At 39.8% G+C, this 18,655-nt stretch overlaps 1 long non-coding RNA gene across 1 annotated transcript in view; it reads left to right on the top strand.

Annotated features, from left to right (window-relative positions):
- The first annotated feature begins 3,010 nt into the window (after positions 1-3,010).
- LOC134809724 (uncharacterized) overlaps positions 3,011-18,655 on the top strand; it is a 95,585-nt gene continuing 79,940 nt past the window's right edge. Inside the window, exon 1 of the long non-coding RNA XR_010156149.1 lies at positions 3,011-3,098. This is a non-coding gene — a long non-coding RNA (uncharacterized LOC134809724). The remainder of the gene's footprint in view (positions 3,099-18,655) is intronic.

Below are 18,655 nucleotides of genomic sequence, written 5' to 3' on the forward strand. Positions count from 1 at the left end.
CTAGATATTTTTGTTTTTACTGTTACTGGTATTCTCTGGATCTATGGTTTTATGTTGTCATTAATTATGGAAAATTCTTAGCCATTATTACTTCAAATATTTTTTCTTCTCTATTCTTTTTTTAGAAATAGTACTCCAATTATACATATGTTACACCTTTTGATGTTGTCCCACAGTTCTTGAATGCTGTGTTCTGTTTCTATATTTTGTTTTTGTTTTTCCTCTTTGTATTTTATTTTGGGAAGTTTCTATTGACTTATCTTCCAGTTCCCTGATTCTTTTATTGGCTATGTTGAGTCTACTGATGAACCCACTGAAGTCATTCTTTATTTCTGGTACCGTGTTTTTTGGTTTTAGCATTCATTTCATTGATTGTATTTTAGAGTCTCTGCTTATATTACCCATCTATTCTTGAATGTTGTCTCCTTTTCCCATAATATATTAATCATGGTTATTTTAAATTCTCTGTCAGATCATTCTAACATCATATCTGAATCTGATTCTGATGATTGTTTTATCTCTTCACCGTTTTTTCTTGCTTTTTGGCATACCTTGTCATTTTTTTGTTGAAGGCCAGACATATTGAGTGAGGTAACAGGACTTGGGGTAAATAATCTTGCTAGAAGTTGAGCTCTGTTTAATGTTTGCTGTCACTATACTGCCAGAGGCTTCAAAAATCTCCAGTGTCTCCCTTCTTTAATTGTGACTGAATTTTTCTCTTCAGAGAGGATCTGTGTTGCAGGTCTTTCACCTATGAATTGCTGTCATTTTACTGGAGCCCTGTTAGTATAGTGGTAAGCAATGAGCAAAGGGGAACATTCTACAGCCTTCCATTTAAATCTGTCTTCCAGTGAGCTTGTGTCTTAGAGCTGTGATCTTCACAAGTGTTTCTCCAGTCATATAGCTTTTTATTTTTGCCACATCTCCAGTGTTCTTATTTCTTTGAAGCCCTGACCTCTGCTGACTTTGTTTCTTTCTTTCTTTTCTCTTTTCTTTTTTTTCTTTTTTTTTTTTTTGAGATGGAGTTTCACTCTTTCACCCAGGCTGGAGTGAAGGTGGCACAATCTCGACTCACTGCAACCTCCGCCTCCCGGGTTCAAGCCAATTCTCCTGCCTCAGCCTCCCGAGTGGCTGGGACTACAGGGATGCGCCACCAAGCCTGGCTAATTTTTGTATTTTTAGTAGAGATGGGGTTTCACCATGTTGGCCAGGCTGCTCTTGAACTCCTGACCTCAGTTAATCCACCTGCCTTGGCCTCCCAAAGTGCTAGGATTACAGATGTGAGCCACCAAGCCCAGGACCTGCTGACTTTGTTTCTTTTCCTCTTAGGTGAGATGCTGAAGAGGACTGGAATGGGAAGAATTCTTTTCCCTCCAGCTGGATGGCTCTGGAACTTCTCCTGAAGTGTAGCCTTTGTTATGGAAAAGATTAGTCTAGTTGTATTTCTAAAGGATTACTCTTCCTCTCCTCCTACCAGAGCCAGAAAGAGGATCCTTCTTGAATTTCGTAAACTTGGGAAGGTTCCTGGAGGTAAAGTTCACAAATGTGGCAGACCGTGTAAGAATGTGGCTCCTAGGAGTTTCTCACTCATGGCTGTCTACACTCAAGCTCCAGCAATTTGCCAAAACTCCCACTTGAGTCTTCCTACCAGTTTATGATTCCAGGGGTTTCTGCTCTAGGTAAGCAGATCTCATCTGTGTTTCTCTGGACAAGACTGTCTCTCCAGATTTTAGAACAGCAGTTTTTCCCACCTCTTCAGTTCTCTTATGGATCCAATAACTTTATTAATTTTTAGGTTGTCCAGTTTGTTTCATAGTATAAGGGTGGGACAATTTCTAAGCTCTTTATGTGTCTAAGCTGAAACTGGTAGCCCAGTATTAAACTCCTTTGAAGGAGTTTACCTGATTGGGTCAGGCCCTCTCTGGATAAGCTCCCTTTGGATAAACCTAATCTCAGGAGAGATGTTTCACTGTAGTCATAGGTACCACCCACACTTGAGAAGAGGGGGTTCTACAAGGTGTGTGCACTGGGGCTGCAATGTTGAGAGACTGTCTTTGAATTCTGCCTACCACAGCTTGCTGGAGGAGGTGATACCTGAATTTAATTCCAAAGGGTGAGTGAAATGAGCTGACCTAAAAGATGGGAAAAGCATGCAAAGCAGAAGGAACAGCATGTGCAAATAAATAAGAAAGAACACAGCATAGATGTTAGCAAGATCCAGATGCTATGCCCAAAGAGATCCAACTGTGTCCATTAAATATGTGCAGTTTTTAAACTATTATCAATTATACCTCAATAAAACTTAAAAAAAGGATCCATATGCTGACTTCCTTTACTCTGGGGTCGCATCTTGAGATGAGAAATTTCCTCTGGAGCTCACTTTGAAGAAACAGATAGCTAACTAGCAAGAATTAAATATAAAGAACTCTCTCCATTGACCAAGAGAATCTTGGATTATTAATTCTGAACGTCAGCATGGTGGGGTCACCTCCGGGGATGTTCTAGGTAAGCATGTTTCTTGTATTTGTGGTGGTTGGGTTGATGGATATGGTTATTTCCTTCCAGAAATGTTGCCACCTTAACTCTAATGAACTATAGCTTTAATGAACAAGGTCTTTCCACAGAAGTCTTGTGTCTCTTCAATTATGTCTTGTTAAGCAAACCTTTTCCTTATTTTCTTTCTCCAAACAAAAAGGTAAAAAAAAAAAAAAAAGAAAAAAAACCCCCAAAACCAAAAACTCTACAACTTTTTTTTTTTTTAATCCAGGGGAAAGGAGTTGGAATAATTATAGATTGTTTCCCTCTTGTAATTATATAAATGTTATTCTTTGTGTGGACTGTCCTTTCACTGGACATTTTTTAAATCAAAGATGTTTACATTTCTGCAACACATTTGAAACAAACGAAGCAGCCATTCTGCAGGGAAATGGCATTGATGGTTGCCATGGAAACTGTGTGAAGTCACGGAAAGTAGATTATCTCATAATGCATTACCCAGTGTCAGAAACAGGCAGCCTGACTAGAGAACAAACTACCAATTAACGAGCGAGGAAACAGGGCCAGAGAATTGGAACAAAATACAAGGCTGCCTCTGAAAGGTCATGTTCAAGCTAATTTATTGGTTATTTTGCTCTACCCAAACCCAATTATTCTGATTGCTTTCCACCCATATAAATCTACTGTAACCAGTTCAGACTTCTGTATGAAGAATATCCAGAAAAGTAGAATTTTATATTTTGGAGAAATTTTCAGGATTAGTTTTTTTTTTTTTTTAAATCCTTTTGCTCACTCAGTGACATTTTCCAGTTATTATCTTTGTATTTATGAAAACATTTGGGCGGCAGTACATGTAATTAAAGGTGTGAGTTCTAGCATCAAATTGTTTGAGTAAGAATTCCAGCTTTACCTCTTTTTAGTTTTTCGGTTTTGTACAAATAACTATGCCTCTAAGCCTTGGCTTCCTTGATTTTAAAGTGGGAATAATAATACCATCTATTTCTATATCTTGTAGGCTTATTTTGTGGATTAAATGAAACTAATCCAAACAAAGAGCATAATGCCTGTGTTTTATAAGGGTTTGGTGGTGTTTATCTAAAGAAGGTATCCAGATTTTCTACATTAAATGAGGCCTGTTTTTGCAAAGTCAGGAATTAAAAAAAAAAAAAAAAGCTCATCCTGTTAAAAAAAGAAAAAGAGAGAGAAATATGTGTTGATTACAAAGTCTAACTTCAACTGTCATCAAAATCACCTAGAGAGCTTTATCAAACCATAGGTTTTAGGGGCCCACTCCAGACCTACTGATGAGAATCTCTTGGTACGGGGCACAGATACTTGCATTCTAAATGACCTCCCTGAGTAAGTCTGTTTCAAATTAGCCAGCCTAAGAATCCCTTGTCTCCTAAGAGTCATTTGGTTAAAATGTGTCCATTGGAACGCATTTTTCTAAATCCTATTTTCTGGGTTTGGTCAGCTCATGCAGGGTGCTGCCTGGGTAATGAAAATTTTAACAGGCCTTGAAGGTGATTCTGATGCAGGTAGTACGAAAAGCATAAAGTATAAAAAAGAGTCTCTCCAGGTCCTTTTCCCACTCAACCTCACTTTACCACTTGGAAAAAGAGGCTCTCATGATGTTCACAGCTGCTTAGGAGTATGGATGGTTTTTCACAGGAAGAACAAAGAGGCTAAAACTTCTTTCTTCCATGTAGCAAGCTGTTCTCTCTAACTCTTTGGTAACCCAGGCTGCTTCCTTTCCTCTACTTTCCTTATAAGGCCAAATAGAAACCAGGCTGGAGGCCAGGCGTGGTGGCTTATGCCTGTGATCTCAGCACTTTGGGAGGCCGAGGCGGGTAGATCACAAAGTCAAGAGATCGAGATCATCCCAGCCAACATGGTGAAACCCCATCTCTACTAAAAATACAAAAATTAGCTGGGTGTGGTGGCACATGCCTGTAATCCCAGCTACTTGGGAGGCTGAGGCAGGAGAATCTCTTGAACCCGGGAGGCAGAGGTTGCAGTGAGATGAGATCACACCACTGCACTCCAGCCTGGAGGCAGAGCAAGGCTCCATCTCAAAAAAAAAAAAAAAAAAAAAAAGACAAAAGGAACCAGGCTGTGACCACTGGGAAGGAAGCCCCCCATGAGTGGTTTAGCCACTTCTATTCTCAGTGAGGAAAAAAAACATCCCCTTTGGACTTGTTCTTCTTCATTTCCTTTAGTTACTGGAATTGAGATTTAAGGAAATGATGTGCTGGCTTAACAACTGGGTCTCAGAAAAACATATACACACACAAACAAGCCCTGATTTGTAGCCCTTGCTGATTCCCATGGTGTAAATACACCAACCTACAGCTGATTTCAAGCTGCCAACCATGACATTACTGAACACAGATGTGGGAAGAGACAGGGACAATCTGTTCTCCTGAGCCAATCCAAGCCAGCTCCAGTACATCTCTGGGCCATATCAGATGACTAGGTTGTGGACCCATTAGAAATAAAGCCACAAAGGAACAGTCCACGTGGCTGAGGTCACCTAGCCTTGGCCTTAAGCCGGAGGGACAGGTGAGGGTCTTCCTTACGGATGTGTGACTCAGCTCAGTTTCCCAGGGTAGACAACCACACAAAAAAAAGTGTAAATAAATTTCTTTGCAAACGCTGCCTTCAGTAGGTTGGTAGTTGCTGCTCGGGGTGCTGTGTAGAAGGATGCAGAGGCCCTCTGTTGGCCTCACAGGATGATTACTAGGATCCCTAGTGAGGTTTGAAGTGAACACGGAAGAGAGGAGTGAAGGCACATGTGTTTGCCATCTGTGTTGTGGGGATTCCATTCACTCATTCATTCAGAGAATACTGAGTTTCCATTAAGTTTCAGGCACTGTTCTAGGCACTGAAAGTAAAGGGAAGAGTGAGATAAAGTTCATGTGGAGCTTATTACTAAGCTCTAATTAGTAATAAGAATTTCCCATCTGCATGCAGTTTTTATACCTAAATAGGTAGTTTGCCAAGAATTCAAGGGTCTTATTCAAATAGCTTTCCATTAGAAAAATGAATGAATTCAGTATTGAGAGAGGCTCTAGGTCAAGACCCATCTCTGGAAGGAAGAAAAGGAAATGAAAGTACAACTGTAGGAGAGGAATAAAGAATACCTGTTCTGTCAAAGAAGATGCATCCAATGATATTTCATTTTCAGGAAGGAATGAATGGACAACTTAATATATTTTCAGTTGTGGGCATTTCCTATGCCAAGACAAAAACTCTGTGGTCTAGCTAATGTATGTGGGGCTTAATACCTAGATGATGGGTTGATAGGTGCAGCAAACCACCATGGCACACCTTTACCTATATAACAAACCTGCACATCCTGCACATGTATCCCGGAACTTAAAATTAAAAAAAAAAAAACAACAACTCTGTGATCTTACACACAGAGATAAGTTGGTTCTGTAGAAAGATGCAAAGATTTTGAAGACTGATAGGAATGGATTTGAATTCTACTTCTGCCACGTTCTTAATTTTCCCTCAGCAAATGTGTACTGAATGCTTATTTTCTGCCAGGTCCTATGCTAGGTACTGGGAAGCACAGGGGGGAGTAAGATCCTGCCCTCTCTTTAGGGAGCTCATGGTCTATTTAAGAGCGGTGTGAGAGGTGTAGGGCAAGATAGTGAACTTCACCAACTTCATGCGTAAAATGCATATAGTAACTTTTTTTTGAGATGGGGTCTTACTCTGTCACCCAGGCTGGAGTTCAGTGGTGCAATCTTGGTTCACTGTAACCTCCACCTCCTGTGTTCAAGTGATTCTACTTCCTCAGCTTCCCGAGTAGCTGGGATTACAGGCACGTGCCACCATGCCCAACTAATTTTTGTGTTTTTTTGTAGAGACGGGGTTTTGCCTCATTGGCCAGGCTGGTCTCGAACTCCTGGCCTCAGGTGATCCACCCGTCTTGGTGTAGAATAACATTTCTGATGTGCAAATGCTGCCTTCTACGTTCTTCTAATAATACCATTGAAGGGCATGGGGGATTGGATGAGACAATGCAGAAAAACAAAACTAGTGCCTAGAGACACCCAACATACAGTGGTTTCTTTGTCCATGTTCCATTCCATGTTTCCTTTATAGCTGTTGGAGGTTAGGGCCACTCACATGATGTGTTCTCTGCCTGCTCCTCTAATCTGGTCAAAATAAAAATCAAGAGCAGCCTCAGGAGGAAAATAACTCACAAAAATGCAACATGGGGTTGGAGGAGTTGGCCTGATGTCTGGAGGCTCTTTCTCATGTGATTTGCTTCACCTGATTCTAAGTCCACCTTACCTTGGCAACCATAAATTTTACCCTAAAAATCCACTTACATGTCAGTTGTTCAGGAATTGAAATAGTTTCTCCACAAAGAGGATGTTTTAATTGGTTTGAGGGCGACCCACAATGACACATGAAGTTGACATGCAATTTCATCTAACTTATAAGTTCTAGAGGTTCCCTGAACCCCAGGCTTCCATGAATATTGAGTTATCAGGGGACACTAGGCTGAGATTCAAGAACCTGGCCCTGGGTAGCATGAGTGGAAGCTCTCTCTGCAACAGCCAGAGATGGTAGTGCTGATCAACTCATTATCAATATAAAATGATAATGAGTAATGGTAATATATTAGAGATGGTCTCCATGTAAGCTTCAAACGTTTTGCTATCTTTTCCCTCTTGCTCTCTCTCTCTGTTTTTTTTTTTTTTTTTTGAGGTGGAGTCTTGCTCTGTTGCCCAGGCTGGAGGGCAGTGGTGCCATCTCCACTCACTGCAACCTCTGCCTCCCAGGTTCAAGCGAGTCTCCTGCCTCAGCCTCCCCAGTAGCTGGGACTGCAGGCATGGACCACCATGCCCAGCTAATTTTTTTGTATTTTTAGTGGAGACAGGATTTCACCATGTTGGCCAGGCTGGTCTTGAACTCCTGACCTTGTGATCTGCCTGCCTTGGCCTCCCAAAGTGCTGGGATTACCGGTGTGAGCCACCGTGCCTAGCCTTGCTCTCTCTTTTTAAAAGCAGATTCTTCTCTTCTCCCTTCATTGCCAAGTCATCTGCCAGCTGGTTGGATCCTGGAGAAGTGGAGTAGTTTTGGGGAAGACAGTGGGATCAGGGAAAAAAGGGAATGGAAAGGATGGGAAAGGGGCAAGTGAAAGGGGGAGTAGGGTGGGGAAGACTTGAATTATTGAACATTAAGGAAGGCATTTGTATTGATTTTCATCTCGTCCATAGAGAGGTAGCAAATGTAGTGGGTGATGGAATTTTGTCTTTCCTCTCTTCCTTCTAATACCACATGTGAAAGTGTAAATTCTAGGGTCACTTTGTGCCCATCTAGTGGAACCAGTAGATATCCAGCTGGCTGTGTGTATGCATGCATTTAGATGCTCTGAGCATGTGATTCAGGGAAGACTGATGTCTCTACACTCTAAAGCCTTTATTTATTTACTTGCACATGACGTATTTAATTCCAAGGTGCTCAAGGCATTTTTGCAAGCATTAAATTAACTGTTAATCCTCTCTCTGTATATATAAAGCAGTGAAAAAAGTCTTTTATTATAAAACATTGTGGACTAAATCTGAAAAACAGACTTAACAGGAATAAGGATAATTAAGGGGGATGAAAAGAGAAAGATGCAATAGGAAAAGGAGACCCGAATGAAAAGAAAAGGCTTCTGTGGCTCCCCGCCAAGGATGGAAACCTCTGGGAGATTTTCTCTTCAGCCTGGGGCCAAGCCAGCCATCCAGCATTCCAGGTGGTGACTCTGTATGTGTGTTTCTAGGTTTACCTAGTAGCTACCTAACCTGGGGTAAGGTACGTCCCCACGTGAACACTAAATTTCCATAGCTTTAAAATGGGGATTACAACAGTATCTACCCCATAGATTTATAGTGAAGAACACACAGTAGGGATGCAATATGTGTTACCTGAATTATCATCTTCACCATCATCATCATCCATAAACATCAAGCAGATTTCTGTCTTGATCACTGTTGGCAAAGGGATTGTTTTGCCCCAGCCAAAATTGTGTCTGAAAACTCCCAATGATAGATATCACAGAAATGTCTGCAATTTGCCACATCTCCCTATATCAATACCCTTGACAGTGTGACTTTTCAGTTCCTCCTATGGGGTGGATTCTACTTACTTACCTCTTGAAGATGGATTTTGCGACTTGCTTTGGCCATGAGAATACAAAAGAAGTGACATTGTTCCAGTTCTAAGTCTAGACCTCAAGTGGCCTTGCATGCTTTGATTTGTTCTCCTGGAAAGTTGTCCTGCCATCATGAGAACAGATCCAGGCTAGCCTTCTGATGATGAGAGAGGTGTGGTCCAGCAGTCCTCAGCACCCCAGCTGACAGTCATCCTAGATTGATCAGTCCTCAGCCACCTGCAAGATGACCGCAGACACAGGAGTGAGAAGGTTGATACAGGCTGTGCCCAGCCCAGATTAGCAGGGCCACCCATTTTACCTGTAAATCCATGAGCAATAAAGAATGATGGCTGTCTTGAACTGAGAAGTTTTGAGAGTGTTTTTTTTATGCAGCAATACCTAACTGCTACCACCCTCTTTTCAGGTTTACTTTTTATTTACTTACTTATTTCAGATGGGATCTTGCTAAGTTGCCATAGGGAGGGTTGGTGGGAAGGTTGGTGGAAGCCACATAAAGAAATTCCTTCAGTATCTCTAGAATTGTCACTGCTATGGTCTGAATGTATTTTCCAAAATTCATTTGCTGGAATTTGATTTTCAATGTGATAGTGTTAAAAGGTGAGGCCTTTAGGACATGATAAAGTCATGAAGACAGGCCCTCATGGATGGAGTTATTGTCCTTATAAAAGGGCTTGAAAGGGCTGGCCCATTCCTTTTGCCCCTTCCATCTTCTGCCATGTGAAGACACAGCAAGATAAATGACCCAGGCTCAGGTATTTTGTTATAGCAGCGTGAACAGACTGAGACAGACACCTATCTGTCTTAGTTCACTCAGGCTGCCGTAGCTAAATGCTATGGACTGGGTGGCTTGTAAACAACAGAAATTTATGTCTCACAGCTTGAGAGGCCTGGAAATCCAGAGCATGTTGTGTGACCAGTGAGGGCCCTCTTCCTGGATCACCAATGGACTTCCTCTTGCTGTGTCCTCACATGGTGAAAGGGGCAAGTGAGCTCTCTGGAGTCGTTTTTATAGGGGCACTAATCCCATTCATGAGGGCTCCACCCTCATACTCTAATCACCTACCAAAGGCCTCACCTCCTAATACCACCACGCTGGTGATTAGGTTTCAGTGTATGAAACCTAATATGGGATGGGGGCACAGACATTTCATCCATGTCATTATCTCTCCATCCACTTTCTCAACCTTCCCTCTCATCTCCTTCTTCTAGTCTTGCCTACCCCCTTCCTCATCTCCCACTCTCCAATCCATTCTCCTGTCAGAACAACTTTTTTTCTGAAACGTGAATCTTGTCCTGTTGCTCTCCTACTTCAAATCCATTGTGGACTTTCCATTGCTCTCAGAACAAAGCCAAAACTCATAGCATGGGACATAACACTCTCTATGGCAATCTCTCCCTTGTCTCCCACATGTTATGTATCGCCTGTGCCTCCCACCTGTTACCTAAGATCTAGCTGTGGCTTTTGGAGTCTCTGGGGAGCCCAGGCACAGGTTTATCCTTCCTCTTCTGGGTTTTGAACACCGTGAGAGAAACAACCCAAAGGAATCAGAATACCAAAATATCACCTCTCATGGTGATAAGAGCTAAGTTAGATGACACAGCTTGTGTGAGTAGCATGGACCCACTAGCTGAATTCCTTGAACTGGGCAAGTTATCCATCCAGCCACAGGCAGTGCAGGCTCAGGGAATCTTCAACCAGTAAACATTAAATGCATGACATGAACATGCACAGAACTTCCACTCTTTGCATGTAATTTGCTCCCAAGAAAATAAGGGAGATCTATTTTATATTCTTTCCAAATTTAACAATCAGATAAGTCAGTCCACCTCCCCTGGGATGGAGTGAGTAAAGGGTGGAGAAATGCCATCTGAAAGACTTCAGGAGAAGGGGTGATGTATCCCCCTATCAGTATTGAACACTCATGGTCCTCTGAACACACTCTGCTGCTTGTCTCATATCACTGTGTGTTTGAATATGCTGGTGCTTCTGACTGGAACACTCTCATCTGCCCACTCCTTGTCTATCCCCATTTGTTTAACCCACTCCTTCTTAGTCTTTAGAACACTCTCCTGAAAATTAAGTGAGAACTATTAGTTGACCCTCTAGGAAGTGTCTGGAAATTAAGAGCCCTTTAATAATTTCTTATTGAACACATGGAAGTGGTATTTGACCTTGACCTTGATCGAAGGGTTAGATCTGGACAAGTAAGCTTGGACAGTAGAGGAGAGGCTTGAAGAATTTTTTTAGGCAGAGAGGATCTCTCGAGCAAATTCAGATATGAGAAATACATACTGAGTGTGGTTGGTTTGGCTAAAGCACGGACCATACAAAGAGAAGTTTGTTACATCAAGTTAGAAAAGTTGGTTAAAGCTAGATTGTGAAGGGTCTTGAACGTCAGGCTAAATATTTTGGTAGGCAGTAAAGAGCCATTAAAGAATTCAAGCAGATTAGTGCAATCAATAATATATTCCTGACATTTAGGCAGAAAGTGTCTAGTTTTGCCAATTGGCAAGTTTTTCACCTGTTGAGATGAGCTTTGGGTACATCCCTATGTGATTTTTCTCAGCACAGCACCTTGGATTGCTAATAATTTGTTTCAAATCACATTCACTTAAAAAGAAGTAGAGAGGGTAGTAGAGAAATAGATGCATGAGAAATTCCTGTAATTCAAAATAGACAAGGTTTTCTTCCTCTTCCTCTTCCTTCTCCTCCTCCTCCTCGTTGTCTTCTTCCTCTTCCTCCTCTTCCTCTTCCCTTTCCCCTTCTCCTTCTCCTTCTCCTCCTTCTTCTCCTTCTCCTTCTCCTCCTTCTTCTTCTTCTCCTTCTCCTCCTCCTCCTCCTCCTCCTCCTCCTCCTCCTCCTCCTTCTTCTTCTTCTTCTTCTTCTTCTTCTTCTTCTTCTTCTTCTTCTTCTTCTTCTTCTTCTTCTTTTCTCTCTCTCTCTCTTTCCCTTCTTTGTGGGTGTCCTGGGGAAAAGAGTACTCTTTTATTTGGTGATGAACAAATGTAAATCTCCAATGTTGGTGAAGAAAAGTTAAGAGAAGTTTGTTTGTACTCTCCTGGTTTATACCATAAGCTACCAAGTGGGAGGTCCAATTAGAAAAGTTTCTCCAATTTACTGTTGGTTGGTCAGCAGCAGCTGCGACAGCTTGGGAATTGACTTCCTCAACCATGCTCAACTCACAGCTGCACTTCAAGTTGTTATAAAATGACCTTGAGGTGAAGTCGTCATGGGCTCTGAAGACCACATCAGCCCTTTGATGTTATTAGATTAGTGATGCGGGCAGCTCTGTGGAAGTCAAGAGGGAGAATGCAATGAAGGAAGACTTGGGAGGAGACCCAATGTGATAGATTAATTACATTAATGGTTCGTATTCCTTTCTCCTCCCTATATCCACACGGTAACCATGTAACTTTGTAGCGCGCTCCCACTCTGAATCTGATGCTGGGTTTAGCCATGTTACATGCTTTGACCAATGGGATGTTAGCTAATGTGACTCAGGCTGAAATTTCAGAAAACTTTTATGTGATTGGAACTGCTTTTGCGCCTTGGCTATCACCATGAGAACATTCTTGGGCTCACCTTTGGGAAGATGAGAGAAATATGGTTGTCCAGTTACTCCAACCAGAACCATCCTAGAGTAGCTGACAAGTAGGCAACTCTTACATATGTGGGCAAGTCCACACAGCTGAGTCCAGACAGAGTCAGAAGAGCTGCCTACCTGAACATGACAGATGTGCAAATGCTAAATGCTATTATTGTATGCTACTGAGGTTTTGTGGTTGTGTGTTACATGGCATTATTGTGACAATAGATAACTGATACAGCCAATGACTATAGTTGGTGTGGGAAAGGGACATTTGCAGAATTGGGAAACACCCGGGAGTTTCATGCCCTATGGCTGTGGCACTCAAACCTGAATGAGTCTCCCTGCTTCCCTTCTTGTCTTGCTATAGCAGGTGCTATTTTCCTTTTTCCCTAAAGTTTTAATTTTTAAAGTTGAAGTTATACCTTTATCAAAGTTGAGAGAGAGACTATAGCATAGTGTATATTCTTGGGTTCACAAATAGCATTTGCAGGATCTATAAACTAGGATGGGAAAATACTGCATTTTTCTTTTCACTAATGTCTCCCCAAAATTTACTCTTGAATACAGGCAGCTGAATAATACATGGTTGTGTTAGCAGTACCTGAGAGACTTTGTCAAGAATAGAAACTGATATTTTTATACTCCATTAGTGTTATTGCTCATGGCTACTTTGGAATTGTGGTAGATAGTAGACCTATCACTGAAACTTGCTGTTACTGGGATAACAAGGAAGCACATATATTGTCATATTGCATTTTAAAATATTTTGATAACTCTTATGGAGATACAATTAGTTTCTACTGTAACTCTATGGGCTTTTAATTTGTTCAACATTTGAAACAAAGGAGATCCTAGGCTTCACCAGAATGCCAAGGGGTAAAGGCTTAGAAAATTTTAAGAACCCCTGGTAGAGTGACTGAGAGTGGTCACACTAGATCCAGTCTGCTGGATTATACTCCAGCTCTGCTGCTTACAAGCCCTGTAATCATACAGTAATTACTTAACCCCTCTGAGCCTCAGTTGTCTCATCTGGAAAGTAGAAATAATAATAGGGAAAAACTTGTAGAATTGCTGTAAAACTAAATGAGTATAATGTGTGCAGACTGCTTAACACAGTACATGGCTCAACACAAGTGTCCATATCTTTCGTATCTTTAGCTCTAGTAAAATATTATTCTTCATGCATATTGTTTAAAGGGTTGAATAGTTGTACAAGCTTTCTTGCATAAAACACCAATTCTCTGACCCTTTTGTCCAGCTTTCCTTTCCCCAGAAAAAATACTTACAATTTTTTAATTGACAATTTTGATGTTTACTTTTCCGTAACTAAGAAACTATGTTGTTGATACTTGTTGCTACTTGTTGATTTTTCAGTTTTAGACATTATCTAAGAATTGGTTCCACCAGACATGCATTTTTTTTTTTTTTGAGACAGTTTCACTCTGTTTCTCATGCTGGAGTGCTATGCTGTAATCATGGCTCACTGCAGCCTCAACCTTCTGGGGTCCACCGATCTTCCTGCCTCAGTCTTCTGAGTGCCTGGGACTATAGGCACATGCCAGCATGCCTGGAATATTTATTTATTTATTGTAGAGACAGGGTCTTGCTCCGTTGCCCAGGCTGGTTTTGAACTCTCCGGCTCAAGTGATTCTCTCGCCTCGGCCTCCCATAGTGCTGGGATTATAGGCATGAGCCACTGAGCCTGGCCAAGATGTGCATATCCTTGCCATACTTTCATCCTCCTAATCAACATCATGATTTTGATTAGATCAATATTGTTTGTTTATATTATCATGACTGTGTAAATGCTATTCACAGCTGAGCAATGTGGTATGTTATGATTACTTTTCCTTTCCTGTAAACTTGGTTTTCCCTGGAGCTATTGATTGTCTTGTTTTTCTTTTAAATTTCTTTGTTCTCATCAGTAATTGAATCTAGTCTTTTCCGTTTGTCTAAATTTCTTCTTTTCTCAAGACGTAAAGATGTTTTGGTTATTTTCTACCTGTTTAATATTTGTGAGTAATATACACTGAGCCTTTAGGCCTGTTCCACCATAGATTACCAGCCCTTTTATTCTTAGAGCACAGATCTCATCTTGTAATATTCCTTATCAGTCATTCTGGGGATTCTTTTCACCTATCTCCTGGGGACTATCTCTTATTTCTAATATCCTGTATCTTCTCTGTGGGTTACACTTTCTACTTTGTGGTTCGTATTTTCTAGTAGTTTCTTGGGAAAAGAGTCAGAATTTTAAAAAAGGATTCGCATGTCTGAAAAATAATTAACTTTATTGACTCTTGATTGATATGTTAGCTAGGTATAGAATGCTACCTTGAAAATAAATTTTCTAATGAGTTTTAAAGACATTCTGTTCCCCTAAATTGCCACTGCCTTCTAGTATCTGGTGTTGTTATTAAGAAGCCTGAAGATTTTTTTTTTTTTTGAGACGGAGTCTTGCTCTTGTTGCCTAGGCTGGAGCGCAGTGGTGTGATCTCGGCTCACTGCAACCTCTGCCCCCCCAGGTTCAAGCAATTCTCTGCCTCAGCCTCCTGAGTAGCTAGGATTACAGGTACCCACCACCACGCCTGGCTAATTTTTTTGTGTTTTTAGTACAGACAGGGTTTCAGCTGATCTTGAACTCCTGACTTCATGATCCACCCGCCTTAGCCTTCCAAAGTGCTGGGATTACAGAGGGGAGCCACTGTGCCTGGCCTGAAGACTTTTTGATTGTTTGTCTTTTGTATGTGTTCTTTTTGCCCATTCTGTCTTGAGAACTTAAAGGATCTCTTTATCTCTGGTGTTCTAAAATTTCATGATTATGTCATTTGATTTGGGTTTATTTTCATCCATTTGTGTGGGGCATTCAATAAATTTTCACATCTGAAAAAACATACTATTTCTATATATTCTTGAATTATTTTTAGATGCCTCTCTTTAATTTTTTTTTGTTCTCCTTTTCCAGGACTTTAAAAAGATTACATGTCATCACCATGTAATGTGTACATATGGTGGTATAATTATGACTTTGTCACATGACTTTGATGACATTGGCAATTAAAAAAATTTTTGTTGTATAAATTTAAGGTGTACAACATGATTTTTTGATATACATATGTATAGTGGAATAATTGCTATAGGTGAGCAATTTAACATATCTATTATCTCACATAGTTACCTTATTGTTTAGTGGTAAGGCCACCTAAATTCTACTCTTTTAGTATAGTCCTCATGCAATACCGTAGATCTCTGTATTTACTCATCCTACATAACTGCAACTTTTTACTCTTAGACCTGCAACTCCCTATCCCCTTCACCCCTAGCTGCCTTTGATAATCACCATCTACCTTCTTTTTTCTGTGTATTGGAGAGTGTCTTCCTTTTTTCTAAAAAAAAAAAAAAAAATCACATATAAGAGATATTATGCAGTATTTTTCTTTCTGTGTCTGGCTTATTTCACTTAACATAATCTCTTCCAGTTTCATCCATGTTGTCCCAGATAGTAGGATATCCTTCTTTTAAAGCTGAATTATATTCCATTGTATACATATACACCCCAATGTTTTCATCCATAAGAACATTTAGGTTGTTTTTGTATCTTGGCTATTGTGAATAATGCTGCAGTGAAGATGGGAGTGTAGATATCTCTTTGGTATATTGATTTCATTAACTTGGATATATACTCTTAAGAGGCATTGCTGGCTCGTATGGTAGCCCTTCCCTTCCCTTCCTTTCTTTTCCCCCTCCACTCCCCTCCCCTCTCCTCTCCTCTCCTTTCCTTTCCTTCCTTTTTTTCTCCCCTCCCCTTCCCTCTCCTCTCCTCTCCTTTCTTTCTGATGGAGTCTTGCTCTGTCACCCTGGCCAAAGTGCAGTGGCACAATCTCGGCTCACTGCAACCTGTGCCTCCTGAGTCCAAGTGATTCTCCTGCCTCAGCCTCCGGAATAGCTGGATCTGCAGGTGCACACCACCACACCTAATTTTGTATTTTTGTAGAGACAGGGTTTCACCATGTTGGCCAGGCTGGTCTTGAACTCCTGACCTCAGGTGATCTGCCCTCCTTGGCCTCTCAAAGTGCTGGGATTACAGGCATGAGCTACCGTGCCTGGCCAGTAGTTCTAGTTTTAATATTTAAGAGATGATCCACACTGTTTTCCATAATGGTGGTACCAATTTACATTCTTAACCAACAGTGTACAAAAATTCCCATTTTTATTTTCTACATATAGGATCATGTCATCTACACTCTCACTCACACTTATCTCTTATCTTTTATATAATAACAATTTGAATAGGGGTGAGGTGATGTCTCAGTTTGGTTTTCATTTGCATTTCTCTGCTTATTAGGGATGTCCAGCATTTCCTTATATGTTGGCTACTCATATATTTTCTGGAGAAATGTCTATTCAGTTTCTTTGCCAATTTTTAATAAGTTATTGGTTTTTTGTTGTTTAGTTTTATTTTGTTTGCTATTGAATTGTGTGAGTTCCTCATATATTTGAGAAATTAACCCTTTGTCAGAAGCGTGGTTTACAGATACTTTCTCCCAACTCATTTTGCCTTTTCATTTTGTTGATTGCTTCTTTTGTTGTACAGAAGCTTTTTAGTTTGTTGTAGTCCCATCTGTTTATCTTTTGCTTTTGTTGCCTGTACTTTTTGTGTCCTATCCAAAGAATCATTGCTAAGACCAATGTCAAGGAGATTCCTCCCTGTGTTGTCTTCTAGGAATTTTATAATATTAGGTCCTATATTTAGGTCTTTAATCCATTGTGAGTTGATTTTTGTATATGGTTTAAGATAAAAGTCCAAATTTATTCTTTTATTTGTGGATATCCAGTTTCCCCGAAACTACTTATTAAAGAGACATTCTTTTCCTCATTGTGTGTTCTTGATATCTTTGTCTAAAATCAATTCACCATAAATTTATGGATTTATTTTTGGACTCTTTATTCTTTTCCATTAGTCTATGTGTCAGTTTTTATGCCAGTACCATACTGTTTCGATTATGATAATTTTGTAATATAATTTGAAATCAGGTAGTGTGATGCCTCCAATTTTGATTTTCTTTCTCAGAACTGCTTTGGCTATTCAGGATCTTTTGTGGTTCCTTAACATCTTAGAATTTTTTTCTATTTCTATGAAAAATGCCACTGGAATTTTGATAGGGACCGAGTTGAATCTGTACATCACTTTGGAATTTTAAACATTTTTAACAAGATTGATTCTTCCAATCCATGAACATCGGTTATCTTTTAATTTATGTCTTCTTCAATTTCTTTCATCAATGTCTTAGTTATGTAGTGTACAGATCTTTTAGCTTCACTGAATTTATTACTAAGTATTTCATTTTTGATGCTATCATTAATGGGATTTTTAAAAATTTTTTCAGATAGGACACTGATACACAGAAATGCAACTGATTTTTGTATGTTGATTTTTTATCCTGCAACTTTATTGAATTTGTTTATTAGTTCTAACAGTTGTATGTGTGTTGTGTGTATATGTGTGTATGTGTGTAGTCTTTAGGGTTTTTCTACATATAGGATCAAGTCATCTGCAAATATGGATAGTTTTACCTCTTCCTTTCTGATTTTGATGTCTTTCTTTTCTTTGTTTGATTGCTCTTGTTAGTAATTACAGGATTGTGTAGAATAAAAGCAGAGATAGTGGGCCTCCTTGTCTTTGCACCAGATCTTAGAAGAAGAGCTTTTAATTTTCCCCCATTGATTTTGATGTTAGCTGTGGGCTTTTCATAATAGCTTTTAATTTGTTGAGAAAATTTCCTTCTATACCTAATTTGTTGAGAATTGTTATCTTGGAAAGGATGTGGAACTCTCTCAAGTGTTTTTATGCATCTATTTAAATGATCATGTGTTTTTAAATTTTTTATTCTGTTAATGTGGTGTATCATATTAATTGATTCATGTATGTTAAATTAACCTTGCATTCCAGGGATAAAACCCACTGGGTCATGATGTATATTTTTTTTGATGCGTTGTTAAGTTCAGTTGCTAGTATTTTGTTGAGGATTTTTGCATGTATGTTCATTACAGATATTGGCCTACAGTTTTCTTTTGTTGTAGTATCTTTGTCTGGCTTTGATATCATTTTGGAAGTATTCTCTCTAGTTCTATTTTTGGAATAGTTTAAGAAGAATTCATATCAATTCTTCTTTAAATGGTAGAACTCAGCTGTGAAATTGTCTGGTCTGACCTTTTTTTTGTTGGAAGGTTTTAAATTACTACTTCAATTTTTCATTTGTTATTAATCTGTTCAGGCTTTTTATTTCTTCTTATTCAGTCTTGGTAGATTGTTTCTTTCTAGGAATTTATTTCTTCTAGGTTATCCAGTATTTGGCATATAGTTGTTCATAATAGTCTCTTATTATCCTTT

The sequence above is a fragment of the Pan troglodytes genome, chromosome 23, assembly GCF_028858775.2.
Source record: "Pan troglodytes isolate AG18354 chromosome 23, NHGRI_mPanTro3-v2.0_pri, whole genome shotgun sequence".
Classification (NCBI taxonomy): Eukaryota; Metazoa; Chordata; class Mammalia; order Primates; family Hominidae; genus Pan; species Pan troglodytes.